This window comes from Lucilia cuprina, chromosome 4 (genome assembly GCF_022045245.1).
Source record: "Lucilia cuprina isolate Lc7/37 chromosome 4, ASM2204524v1, whole genome shotgun sequence".
Classification (NCBI taxonomy): Eukaryota; Metazoa; Arthropoda; class Insecta; order Diptera; family Calliphoridae; genus Lucilia; species Lucilia cuprina.
Window position 1 is genome coordinate 69,607,887 of NC_060952.1, and position 13,996 is coordinate 69,621,882.

General features: G+C 32.0%; 1 protein-coding gene across 1 annotated transcript in view; it reads left to right on the plus strand.

Moving 5' to 3' along the window:
• The first annotated feature begins 3,973 nt into the window (after nt 1-3,973).
• Nucleotides 3,974-13,996, plus strand: part of LOC111680407 — a 170,867-nt gene continuing 160,844 nt past the window's right edge. The window contains exon 1 of the mRNA XM_046949925.1: nt 3,974-4,092. The gene's annotated coding sequence lies outside the window, so the exon portion shown is untranslated. The remainder of the gene's footprint in view (nt 4,093-13,996) is intronic.

Consider the following 13,996-nt stretch of genomic DNA (forward strand, 5'->3'; position numbering starts at 1 on the left):
GCCTGTACTATGTATGCTATTAAATTGGTTAATCTAGTAGAGTCAATTGTACATTTTTAATCGATTAGATACATTGAAATAACTATTCGCATAATATAACCCTATAACTAGTTACTCTAGTATACATTTGTAGTAGCTAAAATCAATAGGTTCATAAAGTAGCACCGAACTGCAGGGTGTGTACAAATCTTTAACAAATATAAATGTCTGATAACCGATTTAAAAGTTTGTGTTCATAGGTCGTCTGTGTTTTTGTTTTGTATACAAAAGGAAAGGTCAATGGTATTGTACAATAACTATTTACAACCATGTTAAAAAAAATCTTAAAGTTAACAACGGTTCACTAGCACCTTTTTACGTAAAAGCTGGTACACTATTGCGAAATTTACAAATAGTTTTCGAATATGGCGGTTAGTTGTATATAATTTCTTTTAATGACTTATTAATATTACCAATCGCAGACGAACATTAGTTTTATAAATTAAGTCGTTATAAATCAACATATGGTTAAATTCAGAATAAAATACCGTGTCTCAAATATAAAATTCTTTAATTTTACAGAAGTTGCGTATCTTGAAAAATATCTTCTGGAAATTTTTGGAAGAAAAGACTACTTAAACTGCTTTTTGGAAAAATTTTACCACGTAATTTATATTTTTGGATTTAAACGACTGAAATTCACTGATCTTTTCAATGGATGCAGGTTGTTTGGTATTAAAACAACCTGCTAGGCGAATGCGATTTCGCTCATAACTCTTTGAAGGAAGAATATATAGCTGTAAAATTCGGCATAAACAGGTTTTATAGAAACTTTAATCTTTTTGTAAAATTTTATATGGATCGGCCCTTAATTGACTTATTGATTTTTATCAAATGGGATTCTTATTTATTTTATACCTTTTTATATAACTCTATGTTTCTTTAAGATTACACTTGTGCACAAACACGTTCTTGTATTCTGATCACTCCCTGCAAGCAACTCAACTAACTTTTTCTCAGTTAGTTGTGGTTGACTCTTAGATTATTTTTAATGAAGCCTAACCTAATGAAGCCAACTGATTATTTTAACATGGGGGTGTCATTGGCAGTAGTCAATTGTGCGACTCTGCATAACTATTCAATTAACTTAATTAGACGTAACCACTAATTTTTGTAAATTTATTTTTGATTCTTCATGATTTTTGTAATTGCAAATATTATCGAAACAAATAATAAAGACGTTCTGAACTGATGTCGTCAAAGGAAATCAAAAGGTAGATTTTTTAGGGTTCACGCCATTTTCGTCAAAAAATTAATAGGTGTGAACGTAGCTTTAAAATCAGTTATGTAATAGTGAGCTTAAAGTTAGCAGTTTTTTTAACTAACTTAAAGTTGGTTATTCAACGGTTAGCTTAAAGTGGACTTATTTTTGTGTAACTTAAACTGAGTTACTTCATAGTTAACTAGTTAACTTGCTAATTTTTAATAAATCTATAGTTATTTATAGAACTATAGATCTATAATTATACTTAGAAAATTAAAATGCGTTCTATAAATAACTATATTGGAAATATATTTGCATGTATTGCTTGGAAGAAAGCTTGTCGCGCTGTCCATGCACACCCTCAACATAAACTTCCATTCATGATGGCCTTTTTTTAAAATACCATTCCAATTCTTTCATTTGTTAATGTTTTCAACACTTTTTCCATCCTGAAACGCATATTTGAAGAATAATGGCGGTTTCAACTGTTCTGATCTATTATTTGTTAATTTATTTAAAATTCATTTATTTCTTTCTTAAAAATTGTTTTTAATTTCTTTTTAGACAATAAAAATATAAAAATTCTGATTTTAATTTCATAGTGTAACACAAAATTACGAATATTAAAAAAAATAGAGAATAAAAAACTAAGTTTCATTTTAAATAAATTGTGCATAACATTGCAATTAGCTGTAGTTAATCCAAAAATAGTTTACAAAAAATGCAATTGTAAAAACAATTTTATCAACAAAAAGCAAAAACGTTAAAAATATTGAGGGAATTCTGCATAAACTTGTAGTTAGTTTTTAATTAGTCTAAAATAATCTTCAAAAGTCTGATCTGGTAAAGGAGAGAACAGAGAGAGAACAAATCTTTCAAACAAGGAGCTCTCTACAATAAGCTGCTTGCAGGGCTACTTATAATTTACAACAATGTCTTATGAAGAGTAAAAAAGCAGCGCCATATAACCAAAATGATGATATCAATTACCAAATTTGTAAAAAAATAAAAATATACATTTTTTCCAAATAATGAATTAATCAGAACAATTAATGTCAATTATTGAGACAAGATTTAGCATTGATTAATTCATTAATTGTATGAATTAAATATTTAATAAATATAAAATTGATTTTTTATTAATTTATTAATCAAATAAATTAAACTGTTTGATAGAGAATTATTTAAAAATCAATTAAGAAGGTGATTAAAACAATCAAATTATTAATCGATTACACACAACGTTAAAGGACCTTTAACAATGAGTTCAGCATTTACAAAAATTATCACTTTATTGTCACAGTTTAACATATAAAGTGTTTCATAAATTGTCAAGAAACTTGAATATTATATGCCTAAAATTTTATTGACTATTTAAGAATTCTAAATATTGCTAGCACAAAAATTCAAAATGAAATATTAAAAATAAATCTAATATAGAAAAGAAGGCCAGAAAAAATCAATCAATCAATTAAAAACTTAATTGAATTAATTAAAAATTTAATCAAAATTTTAACTTAAGTTTCAAACAGTTTCAAAAAACGAGATAATTAAGACAAATAAACATTTGTTTAAATAAAAAATAAAGAGAATTAAAACATGTTAATTGAAAATAGACTACCGATAATTTTTTCTGTGTACATTTAAGCACTTATAATAAGAACATCTACAACAAGTAAGAGTGCTATATTCGACTGTGCCAAATCTTATATACCCTTCACCATTGTGTATTTTAAACATTTAGTTTTTTAATTCTTTTCCCGACTACATTAATATTACGCCAAGAGCAAAACAAAGTGAACAGCAACAACGCTAAACGAAATAAAAAACAAAATACACAAGGCATCTTGATTTTGCTGATTTTAAATAGAGATCTTCTCGAAAGCATGCCTAACAGATTTATTGAAGATTCGGATCTCGCCGATATCTGGGGTCCTCTAAAAACTGATTTCAACAAATACACAGACGGACAGACAGACAGGCAGACAGACAGACGGACATAGCTTAATCAACTCCGCAACCTATAAGGATCCAGAATATATATACTTTATGGGGTCGGAAAATTATATTATAGAAATTACAAACGGAATGACAAAATTATATATACCCTTCTCACGAAGGTGAAGGAAAAAGGAAATATTTAAAACTAAAAAAGTTTTTGTAGCAAAAGTGTTATTTATTATTAGGAATTTTCGATTATAATTAGAGTTAATGTTATGAAATTTATCAGTTTAAAACATTTAACTGATTTCCGGCAGGTAGATGAGCTATAATTTATGTTAAATTAATTTTATATTCTTATATTGCGTAAAAATGACGCCTAACCATTACGAAATAGCCGACCTTGTTCGAGATGAAGTTTTATTTAAACATAATTATGAACTAAAAAGCCCTAAATAAAGTCTATGAGCCTAACAGAAGCTTATCTGTTAGGCTCATAGACTTTATTTAGGCTCAGAAAATTATGGCAAATATTTAATGGTATATATACTTACATTTAATAAATACTATTAAATTTTGCGACTTTTGGTATTTTTTGATCTAATGTCATTCTAGGCCGTTCTAAAATCATTGGTTTATAGTCTTATTAAGTTTTTAAGCCTTTTCTGTTTTTTTTTTTTAATTTCGGATATAGCTTTTATTTCTGAAGCTACTGGAAACACTGCTTACATGACCGATTCTCACATATAACTAAAAGTATATGGGTGCACTACAACTGTGCTGTTAGAAAATATAATAAAATCTTACGGGAATTGAATTCGGAGAGACCTGACCTAGAAAACCTTTACTTATCAGTAATCATCAAATTGGAAGTATTTGCTTGCCCCAGCAAAATCTTTACTTTCCCGGTAAGTAGGCAAGTGATATTGGAAAAAAGTTAAGTAGTTACTTATTTTTGTTAACTTGGCTTTAAAGTTATTTTCTGTGTTTATTAGTATATCCGTTTACTGAGTTCTCCATTAACAAGGCAATTAAACCAACACACATCTAAACATACAGAGAAACAACAACAACGCAATAAAATCAACCTACATCCAAATATAAGAACAGAATTCACAAAAAGAAAATAAAAACAAAATACACAACTCAATGAAGCCAACAGCATCCAAGCTTGTCTCTGATTTTTGCTCATATCTCCGTTATTTATAGACTGATTTTGCTGATTTTAAATAGCGATCTTCTCGAAAGCATGTCTAACAGAATTATTAAAGTTTCGGATATCGCCAATATCTGGGATCCTCTAAAAACTGATTTTAACAGACGGACATGGCTTAAACGACTTCACTATCTATAAGGATCCAGAATATATATATACTTTATACGGTCGGAAAATTATATTATAGAAATTAGAAACGGAATGACAAACTTATATATAAGTTTGCAAAATAATAATGAAATTTGAATAATTACATAATAAGTATGTACCTTGCATTTATCATTAAAAGTTATATTAATTTAATACTTCCCCATGAAAAATATCCTTAAGTGTGGTCTTCTTTTAAAAGTCATTTTAATCTTTGTGTCAAATTGAGGAGAAACTGTCAGAAGGAATTGTGTTTTTTGTACTGTAAAAATCTCTAATGAGCCATGACTTTATCCAATTATAAATATGCGATATTAAATTGCTCCAAATGGCTTTTCTTTGTTTGTTAACAATAAAACACATTGACACACGCACCCATATCATCACTAACAACTCCAGCAAAAGAAGTAAGAAATCGACCTCTTGGCCATTCCAATATGAATTGTCACATAAACAAAAGGCAAACAGGAAAAAGTTTTATGGTGGTTTAGGTTACGGAAAAATACACTCGTATATTTTTACATTTTTTCGTAAATCAAAATGCGAAAATAAAGCATTTTATCAAGGGCTCTTTAAGGAAATAACTTTCTGTTTGTAGCCTGAAAGTAAAAAAGTGTAAAGAAACTATTTAGTCATTTATTTATTTCGTTCATTCTGGAGGCCTCTAATAAAAGATTTGGTACTTTTGTACGTGCGAAAGTTATTAAAGACGTTTTTTGTATGCCCTATGTTTCACCAAAGTCAAAGTTTATTGGTACAAAAAGGAGGGAAAAGTTGTTTGCACTTTTACAAAAGTTGTCATTCATTGAAAGTATGTATAAAAACTTTTACCTAAAGCTAATGACTTAAATCACTTTTAAAAGTCAATCAACATTTCGTTTTTAATGTTTATTTTACTATGCGACTACAGAACACATAAAAATTGTCATTGTAGAATTTCTGTTTGCCTGCCTCGTTTTGCTAATTTAGCCGCAGCATTCTGTTTGCGTTATCGAGAGTTATTTTCTTCTATGTTAAATAGATACATTCATATATTGCTGAGATACGATTTTTAAACTACAGGCAATCCTTGATTTACGTTTTTCGTTGAGATAAAAGAAAATATTTTGGCACATTCGAATTTCATCGCTGTATTCTCATTTCTGAGCCAGTAATAAGCGTTAAAGTAATTTTCTAAAGTATTTGGGAGTCGGGATCAATTGTGGATCATCCCTCACAAAACTTAGTAGAGAGATTTTGGTTGATACAAAACTTGTTTATGTCGAATTTAAAATAAATTTCTGAAGGGGACCTTGTATAGGGGGTTGGGTTAAAATAATTGGTTATTTTAAATATTAGAAAATATTTATGTAAAATTTCAACTGTCTAGCTCCTCCCTCCCCCCGTTGCATGTTACCTTGGTGAAATCTCCACCTTTGTGTTATTTCAATTATTTTAAATATTAGAAAATATTTATGTAAAATTTCAACTGTCTAGCTGATGATATCAATTACCAAATTTGTAAAAAAATAAAAAAAAATCCAAATAACGAATTAATCATTAATAATTATAATAATGTCAATAATAATAATGTCAATAATTGAAACAAGATTTAACATTGATTAATTCATTAATTGTATAAATTAAATATTCAATAAATATAAAATTGATTTTTTATTAATTTAATAATCAAATGAATTAAACTGTTTGGTGGAGAATTTTTTATAGGGGGGTAGGATTATTTATGGGTCGATCCTCATAAAATTTGGTAGACAGAATTTGGTTCTTATTAAATTTGTTTGTGCCAGATTTCATCGCTATACTCGTATTTTTAAGCCATTAATGAGCGTTGCAGTAATTTTCTGAAGGAGACCTTATATGAGGGGTAGGGTCAATCATGGAGCAAACCTCATAACATTTGTTAGATAGATTTTGACCGATTTGACCGTGGACCGATATTGCCCATTTTCAATACCAAACAAACCTTACCTATAAGAAATATTTATGTGAAATTTCAACCCTCTAGCTCTTTCCATTCGGACCCTATCGTGCTTTAATCAGACGGACAGACATGGCTAGATCGTCTTAGAATTTAATGACCCAGAATATATATACTTTTGTGGGTCTATGACAAATATTTCGATGTGTTGCAAACGGAATGACAAAATCAATATACCCCCACCTTTTTTGATGGTATAAAAAACTAATACATAAAAGCAGGCCAGAAATTGAATCAATTAAAAATTTAATAAAAAATCTACACGTAGGTTTTAAACAACGAGATAATTAAGACAAATAAAAATTTGTTGAGTTTCTGATTCCATAATATTTACACCACCCATATATATAGATGGAACAGAAATATCTGGCAAGCGTTTATGTGTTAAAAACCAACATTAAGTCTTGCGGGTGTTAAAATCGACTCTGTTAACACGACCCCATTCAGAGATTTTTAACAAGTCGTGATTAAGCGATTCATTCATATTGCGCCTCATTGCCCCAATGTCTAGAGGGCTTGGCCTATATTTAAATAAATAAGAATTGCAGATACTGATGTCATGCGCAAAAGAGTAACTAGAGTTGAAAGTTTGACATTGAAGGTCATTTATAAAGATAAGAAATAGGGTAGGAGAAATAAGGAAGCCTTGTGGTACCCCTGAATTAATCTTGAACTCGTTTGATGAGATCCTATCTATAACAACTCGTATAGTGCGATCTCTGAGAAAGTTCGAAATAAATCCAGAAAAGTTATTACCGACGCCAATTGCAATTAGTTTTGAAACGCCTTTGAAATATTTAGAGCCACCATTTTACTTTCGCCAAAATGGAGAATGGAATTACACTATTTCTCCGAAAGGAAGGCTAGTTAGTCTCCCGAAGAGCGACCTATAAGAAAGCCAAACTGGCGGTCGTTAGGTAAATTGTTGGTCTCTAAATACTTGACAAGATGAAAATTTACCATGGTTTGTTGGTTGTTCAGGCTGCAATAGATGCACACTTGGGCCCTTTTGGTCCCTTTGTGATAACTGTAAATATATTAAAGAAAAAATGAAGGGGACATTGAAAGTTATGGTAAGAAATATAGTGACGAGAAATTAAGGGGGTATTAATAGTAATATAAGACACTGAAAGACGGAGATAAGATAGTCGTGGAGATTGAAGTACTTAAACGGAAAAGAGTCTCGAAATCGAAAAGGCAACTGATCAGTGCTATTTGAGTTTGTGTCGTCAAACCAACCACAATGCCTGATAAAGGCGTTAAGGTTATATATTTTAGTTCCTGATAACTCTGAGGTGTCCTCCTGAAATCGATGTCCCAGATACCGAAGTCGGATGTTCTCCAGTGCCGGACAGTGGCAAAGAAGATGTTCTATTGATTCCTCTTCTTTCTCGTCTTGACAGCTTCTGCAGTAGTCATTATAACGTAATCCAAGTCGCATTGCGAGGTTACCAAATTTACAGTGTCCAGTGATGACATCTATAGTTTTGCTGAGTTGGGTTCGACTGTATCATAGAAGATGGTCCGTGCGCACTTTATCAAGCTTTGGCCATATCTTCTATGTTAGAGTACAAGTAGGCTCATTTTCCCATCATGCTTGTGAGAGTTCATTAAACAAGTTACCCATAAGTCTTTTGCATACTCTTTTCGGAGTACCGCAGAATGGTCTATGTCCGAGTCGGGCAATTGCGTACCCGCCTTCGCGAGCTCCTCAGCAATACAATTGCCTGTAGAGTCCCCGTGTCCTCGTATTCATACGAGTACGATGTTTGAATGGCTCGCCATCCTATTTAAGGATGTCCGGCATTCCTGGACTAGTCGTGATGTAGAGTATACACCTGTCACGGACTTAATTGCAGCTTGACTGTCGGTAAAGATTATATCTCTGTTTGATATCTTATGATACCCGAGCCAGTTTGCCGTTCTTTTTATGGTCGATATTTCATCCTGGATTGGATTGCAATCATTACCGATTCTAAAAGTAATCCTGATTCCAAATTCTGGAATAAAAATACCGCTTTAGTGCTTTCCACCAAAGAACAGAATTGGCCTGATGACCGCTTCAAAGATCAATTTCACTAATTTGGGATTTAATCCCCATTTTGCTCCTATATCTGTTTTGCAAATGTACATTGCCGTTATGGCTGTTGTAGATCTTGCCATCATGTTGTGTTTTTAAGATAATTTGTTATCAAGAATAATCCCTAAGTATTTAGCGCTGTCCGAAAGTGGTAGTTCAACTCCGTTCAGACGAGGCAGTGTAAAAGAGTCAATCTTATACTTCCTAGTAACTAGTATAAGTTCGGTTTTGAACGAATTCACACCCAGACCACTATCTATACTCCATCGACTTAGTATTCTGAGTGCAACTTTCAGCCTCTTTGATAATGTATTCAAGTGGATCTCTGATACTGCTACAGCAACGTCATCTGCATAAGCAACAGTTTTGTATCTCATGGAATCCAGTGTTTTGAGTAAACAGTTAATGGCGACATTCCACAATAATGGAGAGAGAACACCTTCTTGTGGCGTGCCTCTGTTCACCTTTCTGTGGATCGTTACTGTGCCCATATTGGAACATATGATCCGTTGTTCCAGAAGTTCTCCTATAAACCTTGTAGTTGAGGCATCGTGTACTCTCCGATTTGCCTTTGGTGTATGCGTATTGAGAGGGCGATAAGAGAAACGGATTCAGTGACGTTCTGATATGAACGACTTGTATAAAGACCATTCTCCTCATCTTTTGGCCTGATTGAATAGTTTACGGCATTCTTTGCGGGTTTTCGCTATTAAGGGGGACCACCACGGTGGTTTTCCTTTCTTCCTTGGTATAGAGAGTTTGCAGGTGACGTTAGTTGCTCCCTGGAAAGAGCGGGTAAGTTTATTTACTGCATTTTCTATATCTACCTATATTTCTATATCCTCTTCTTAGTTAAGTCCAAAGAGAATTCGAGATAACGATGATCTGAAAAAGAACATTCATCCGAAACTCCATAATTGCGGACTAAATGATAATGGCTTGCACTTATGTGCGTTATATCCAGTACCTCCTGTCGATCTGCAACTACGAAGGTAGGTTCTGAGCCTATATATACTACAACTAAGTTATGGTTAAGTATGAAATCTAGAATATACTCACGTGTTGATGTTGCTACTACCCCAGATCGTGTGGTGGGCATTTGCGTCTACGCCCAAGATGATAGGAGTGCGGTTTGAGTTTGCTGCACGAATTGCCCGGATGACCATATTGCTAAGATAAGGGTCATTCTGGTCGTAAGCCATATAGCAGAAGAGGCTTCACAGAGTGGATTCCTCTGTCTAACATGCTGCAGTTACTGTATCTTCATCACTGTAATCAGATTTAAGGGGTTTTTGGCTAATATGCAAGATTTAATTTTACCTGTGCTTTTACATACAGAAGTTTTTAGCCTGTTGCATTGAGTCCTTCCAGTTTGGGGTTGGTAGGTCTGGGTTTCCGCTCTGAAGGTACGCCAGAATAGCCTCAGGGTTATGGGTCTCCGCCGGAATAACCTTGATTGATCTAGGTCAGGGGTCGCCAAACTACGGGCTCGCGAGCAAAATGCGGCTCTTTAGATGTGGAGCTGTGGCTCTTTAGTTTCTTACTCACATTTTATTTTATAAAAAAATATATATGTATTTTAAAATTTTTACGATTCAATTAACGATTAATGTATTAAAACCAACAAAACAATAAACTCAACTTTGTAACTTTGATTAATCGTTTCATTTTCATCGCTATACTTCTATTTTAGCCTATTTTATGTCGTCACTTCATTTTGGAAAGTGTGGAGTAGGGTCAATTTTGAATCCATTCTTATTAAATTTGGTTCTTATAAACTTGTTTATGACGAATTTTACCACTATTCCTTGTATTATTAAGCCTGTTTTGGCTTTAAAATCATTTCTATAAAACGAATTTCTGTGGGGATATGGTCAACAATGATATTATTAGATCAGTTATGATCGTTAGAGTCATTTTCTGAAATAGGCCTTATGTAAGGAGACTTGTCAATTGTGTTCCGATCTATTATTATGTCACATATTATTAAGTGACATTATTAAGTGACTTAAAAACGAATTTTTTCTAATGAGGATCTAATATGAGTGTTAGGATCAAATATGAGCCGATCGTCAATAAATTTAGTAAAGCGATTTTTCTTAGTGTCTTCGCTTTACTAAATTTAGTAACTTCGCGTAGGGTCTGTTGACAATCCGAGTCTCTGTTGTTTGCTGTTTGCTTGCGACAAGGAGGGTTTTCGAGAGCAGTGAGGGCGGAAGAGGGAGCATTGGTTGAACCCGACATCGAGTTCGACGATCCGACCTGTCCGGGAGTCGCGGGGGTCACTGCTTGCTCCGCTGTGACCCGAGTAGGGGCGATTACTGACGTACCAGCGAAGGCTAAAGCAGCAGTTGAAATGCTAGCCATGACGGGCAAGACATCCTCGCTGCGTTAAACCGGACTATCACCAGAAGGTTGGTTAGCCGGTTGTTTGCAATCCACCAACTTGGGTTCCCCCCAGCTGGTTTTCCGCGGGTTGTTTTTGTTGATTTTTGTTGTTGTTTTTTAAAGAAATTTAGCATTTGGTTCCCACGAGTGAGCACGTAAGGGGATGGACGACGCAGTGACGGCGTACGTGGGCTAGGCTGAGAGTCACAAACGATCCGTACCCTGGCATCGGAGTCTTCTTAAACCACTGACTAGCCATTCAGATTATCGGCACTGCTACCAACCACCTTAATCTTACAAGGAAGAGGGGGAGAGATAGGAATAAGATAGGATTGGAAAAGCGTGGAAGAGGGGAAGACAGGTTTGGTCCGCGGAATAAAGTGTAAGACATGAGAAAGAATACTAACACAACAAGTGACCATTTGCCATGAAATGTATCATTATCATGTTACTTATTCCTTTACCATTCCAATCTCTACGTGACCGTTTTTCAAAAACGTATCAACGTAGGTATGAGAATGGGCTCTCGTGCCACAGTATCAATCTAACTATGACAGACCCAATAGTCCATTTGTAACAAATGTATCGTGTTAGGTCTGCCTTAGCTCGACTACCAGCGGTGTTGGGACAATTAGTTCCAATGTATCGCACCACCAATGATAGCTCTCCCTATCCGCCACCTGGGAAGCGTCCGATGAGAGAACTGACAACTCCACACAAAAATTTACCAAACTTTCCATAACTTAAGAAAGTGATGAACAAATTGCTATTGGGCCGTTATTTTCAGGATTATTAGCTTCTCCCTTTTTAGGTATTGGCATTACATTAGCAATCTTCCAGCATGCAGGAAATTTGCCGGCATGATGAAAAGATTTGCTAGACGAGCTAGCGTAATTAAAGTTATCAAAGGACTCATTTTCCACCTTTAAATAAATTTAAAATAGGTTGAGATTCAACTTATTCACAGACTTATAAGTGAATTCATGAACGCAGACCCGTTTTTTACCTGGGTTATGAAACAGCTCATAGCTGTTTTATTTCTTTTTATTTAATTTTTCCAAACTTTTATTTGTCGTTAGTTCAATAAATCAAATAATTTTTAAAATTTAAACGACTACATGAATAAAAAAATTACTGTAGCTTTTTATTCGAAAAATTTTAAACACGAATTATTGACATCATATTAATGTACTAAAAATGAGAAAAATGAAAAAATAATATTTTTGAAAAGGATCTCAATTCCCTAGCAGCGATTAAAAATCTTGATCTTTTGATGTAAAATATATATTTTCTGCAATCTTTTTTCGATATTATTGCAGGAAAAATAATTTAAATTTTTGTTAGAGTATTTCTGGACCGTGAACAACTTTCATTGTATTATAAGGGGCACAAAAATTGTTAACTAATCCAAACATTTCTGAAATGGACTAAACCAAGCACAAAACAATTTTTTAGTTATTTTTTGTATAACCAAATACTTTACACAAATTTTAAATAATTTAAATGCCAACTTTTTACTTATTTGGTGAAATTGTAAATCTAAATTTCATATACATACATATAAGATCTTTAACTTTTGTTTAACAATCATAGGTATGTTTCTATAAACACGTAGGGAAAATAATATTTAAAATTTTGTATCCAAAATTTTTAAAAATGTGACACAATAAAAAAATCAATGAGAATTAAAAGTTAAAACTTTTTGAAACCGATTAAACAGACATAGAAACCGGATAACCAAGTTTACGGAAAATAAATGTTTTCAAAAACTGGTTCACGAAAAACGGAAATATGCAATAAAACCGGTTTAAACGGTTTTCAAACACAAGTTTTATTCGAATGTGTGTAACATTTTACCAATTAGTATTACCATTAATTGTACAAAGGAGTTTACTAGCTACTTCTTCATTATTTCTAAACATTTTTGTTATATTTAAAAAATATTTTTGTTTTCATAATATAATAATATTTTAATAATATATATTTTAACAATTTTTTTTGTTAAATTAAAATATACCAACAACTTTTTACTTAAACATATTAATGAAGATTAAATATTAAAAATATTACTTTAAAATAATAAAATTAAATAAATAAATTGTAAATATTTAAGTTTACCATTATATTTAAGTATACCATTATTTGTATCATAGTAAATAATCTGCCATCCATAATTTAATACAAAAATGTTTTTTTTTTAATTTTTCACAAAAATACTACATTTAGCTACAACATTACAAAACGACGAAAAAATACAAAAGAACAAAAAAGCGTCTTAATAATGTACATAATTAAGAAGAACAAAGTTAAATAGGGGCTTAACGAGGTATTAAATGAATATTAAATGTAGACTAACTACCTAAATGTGAATAAATAGTTATGAATAAATTTAAATTGTATTTTATGCAATAAACTGAATGGATAGAGTATATGTGTATGTATAAGAAAAAGTTCCCATGGATAATAAATTTTGATTAACCATTCCAATATATTTATTTTATAAAATAAGACATTATTATTTCTTTATATTTTGCTAGCGTATTGGAAAAATATACTAAACTATTTGCAAATGCAATGATACAAGACCATGTACACTAAATTGTAAATTGGGTTATTTTTTTAATTAATATAAAATAAACTTAAAAAATTTTTCATACAAATGAAACTAAAGTTGATGTATGTAAAAACAAGAAACCAAATTATTGCTAGCATTGTAAATGTTGCTTGATGCTCAAAACTTGTATTAAACTGCCAGCAATGTAAATAAATTCGACACAAACAAATTCTATTGAACTAAAATTGTTCTGTAAAAAATTATAAGGATCGATCTATAATTGATTTAGTATTTTTGCTAAAATATGAATGGTAAGATAAGTAAATTAAATTCAGACTGGTATGACATCTAAGGTGCTATCAGTAACGTGGTATTGAACGTGATAAGATATATTGCATCACATCACATATTCTTTAAATACAAAAAATATATCATAAAAATCTGTACCC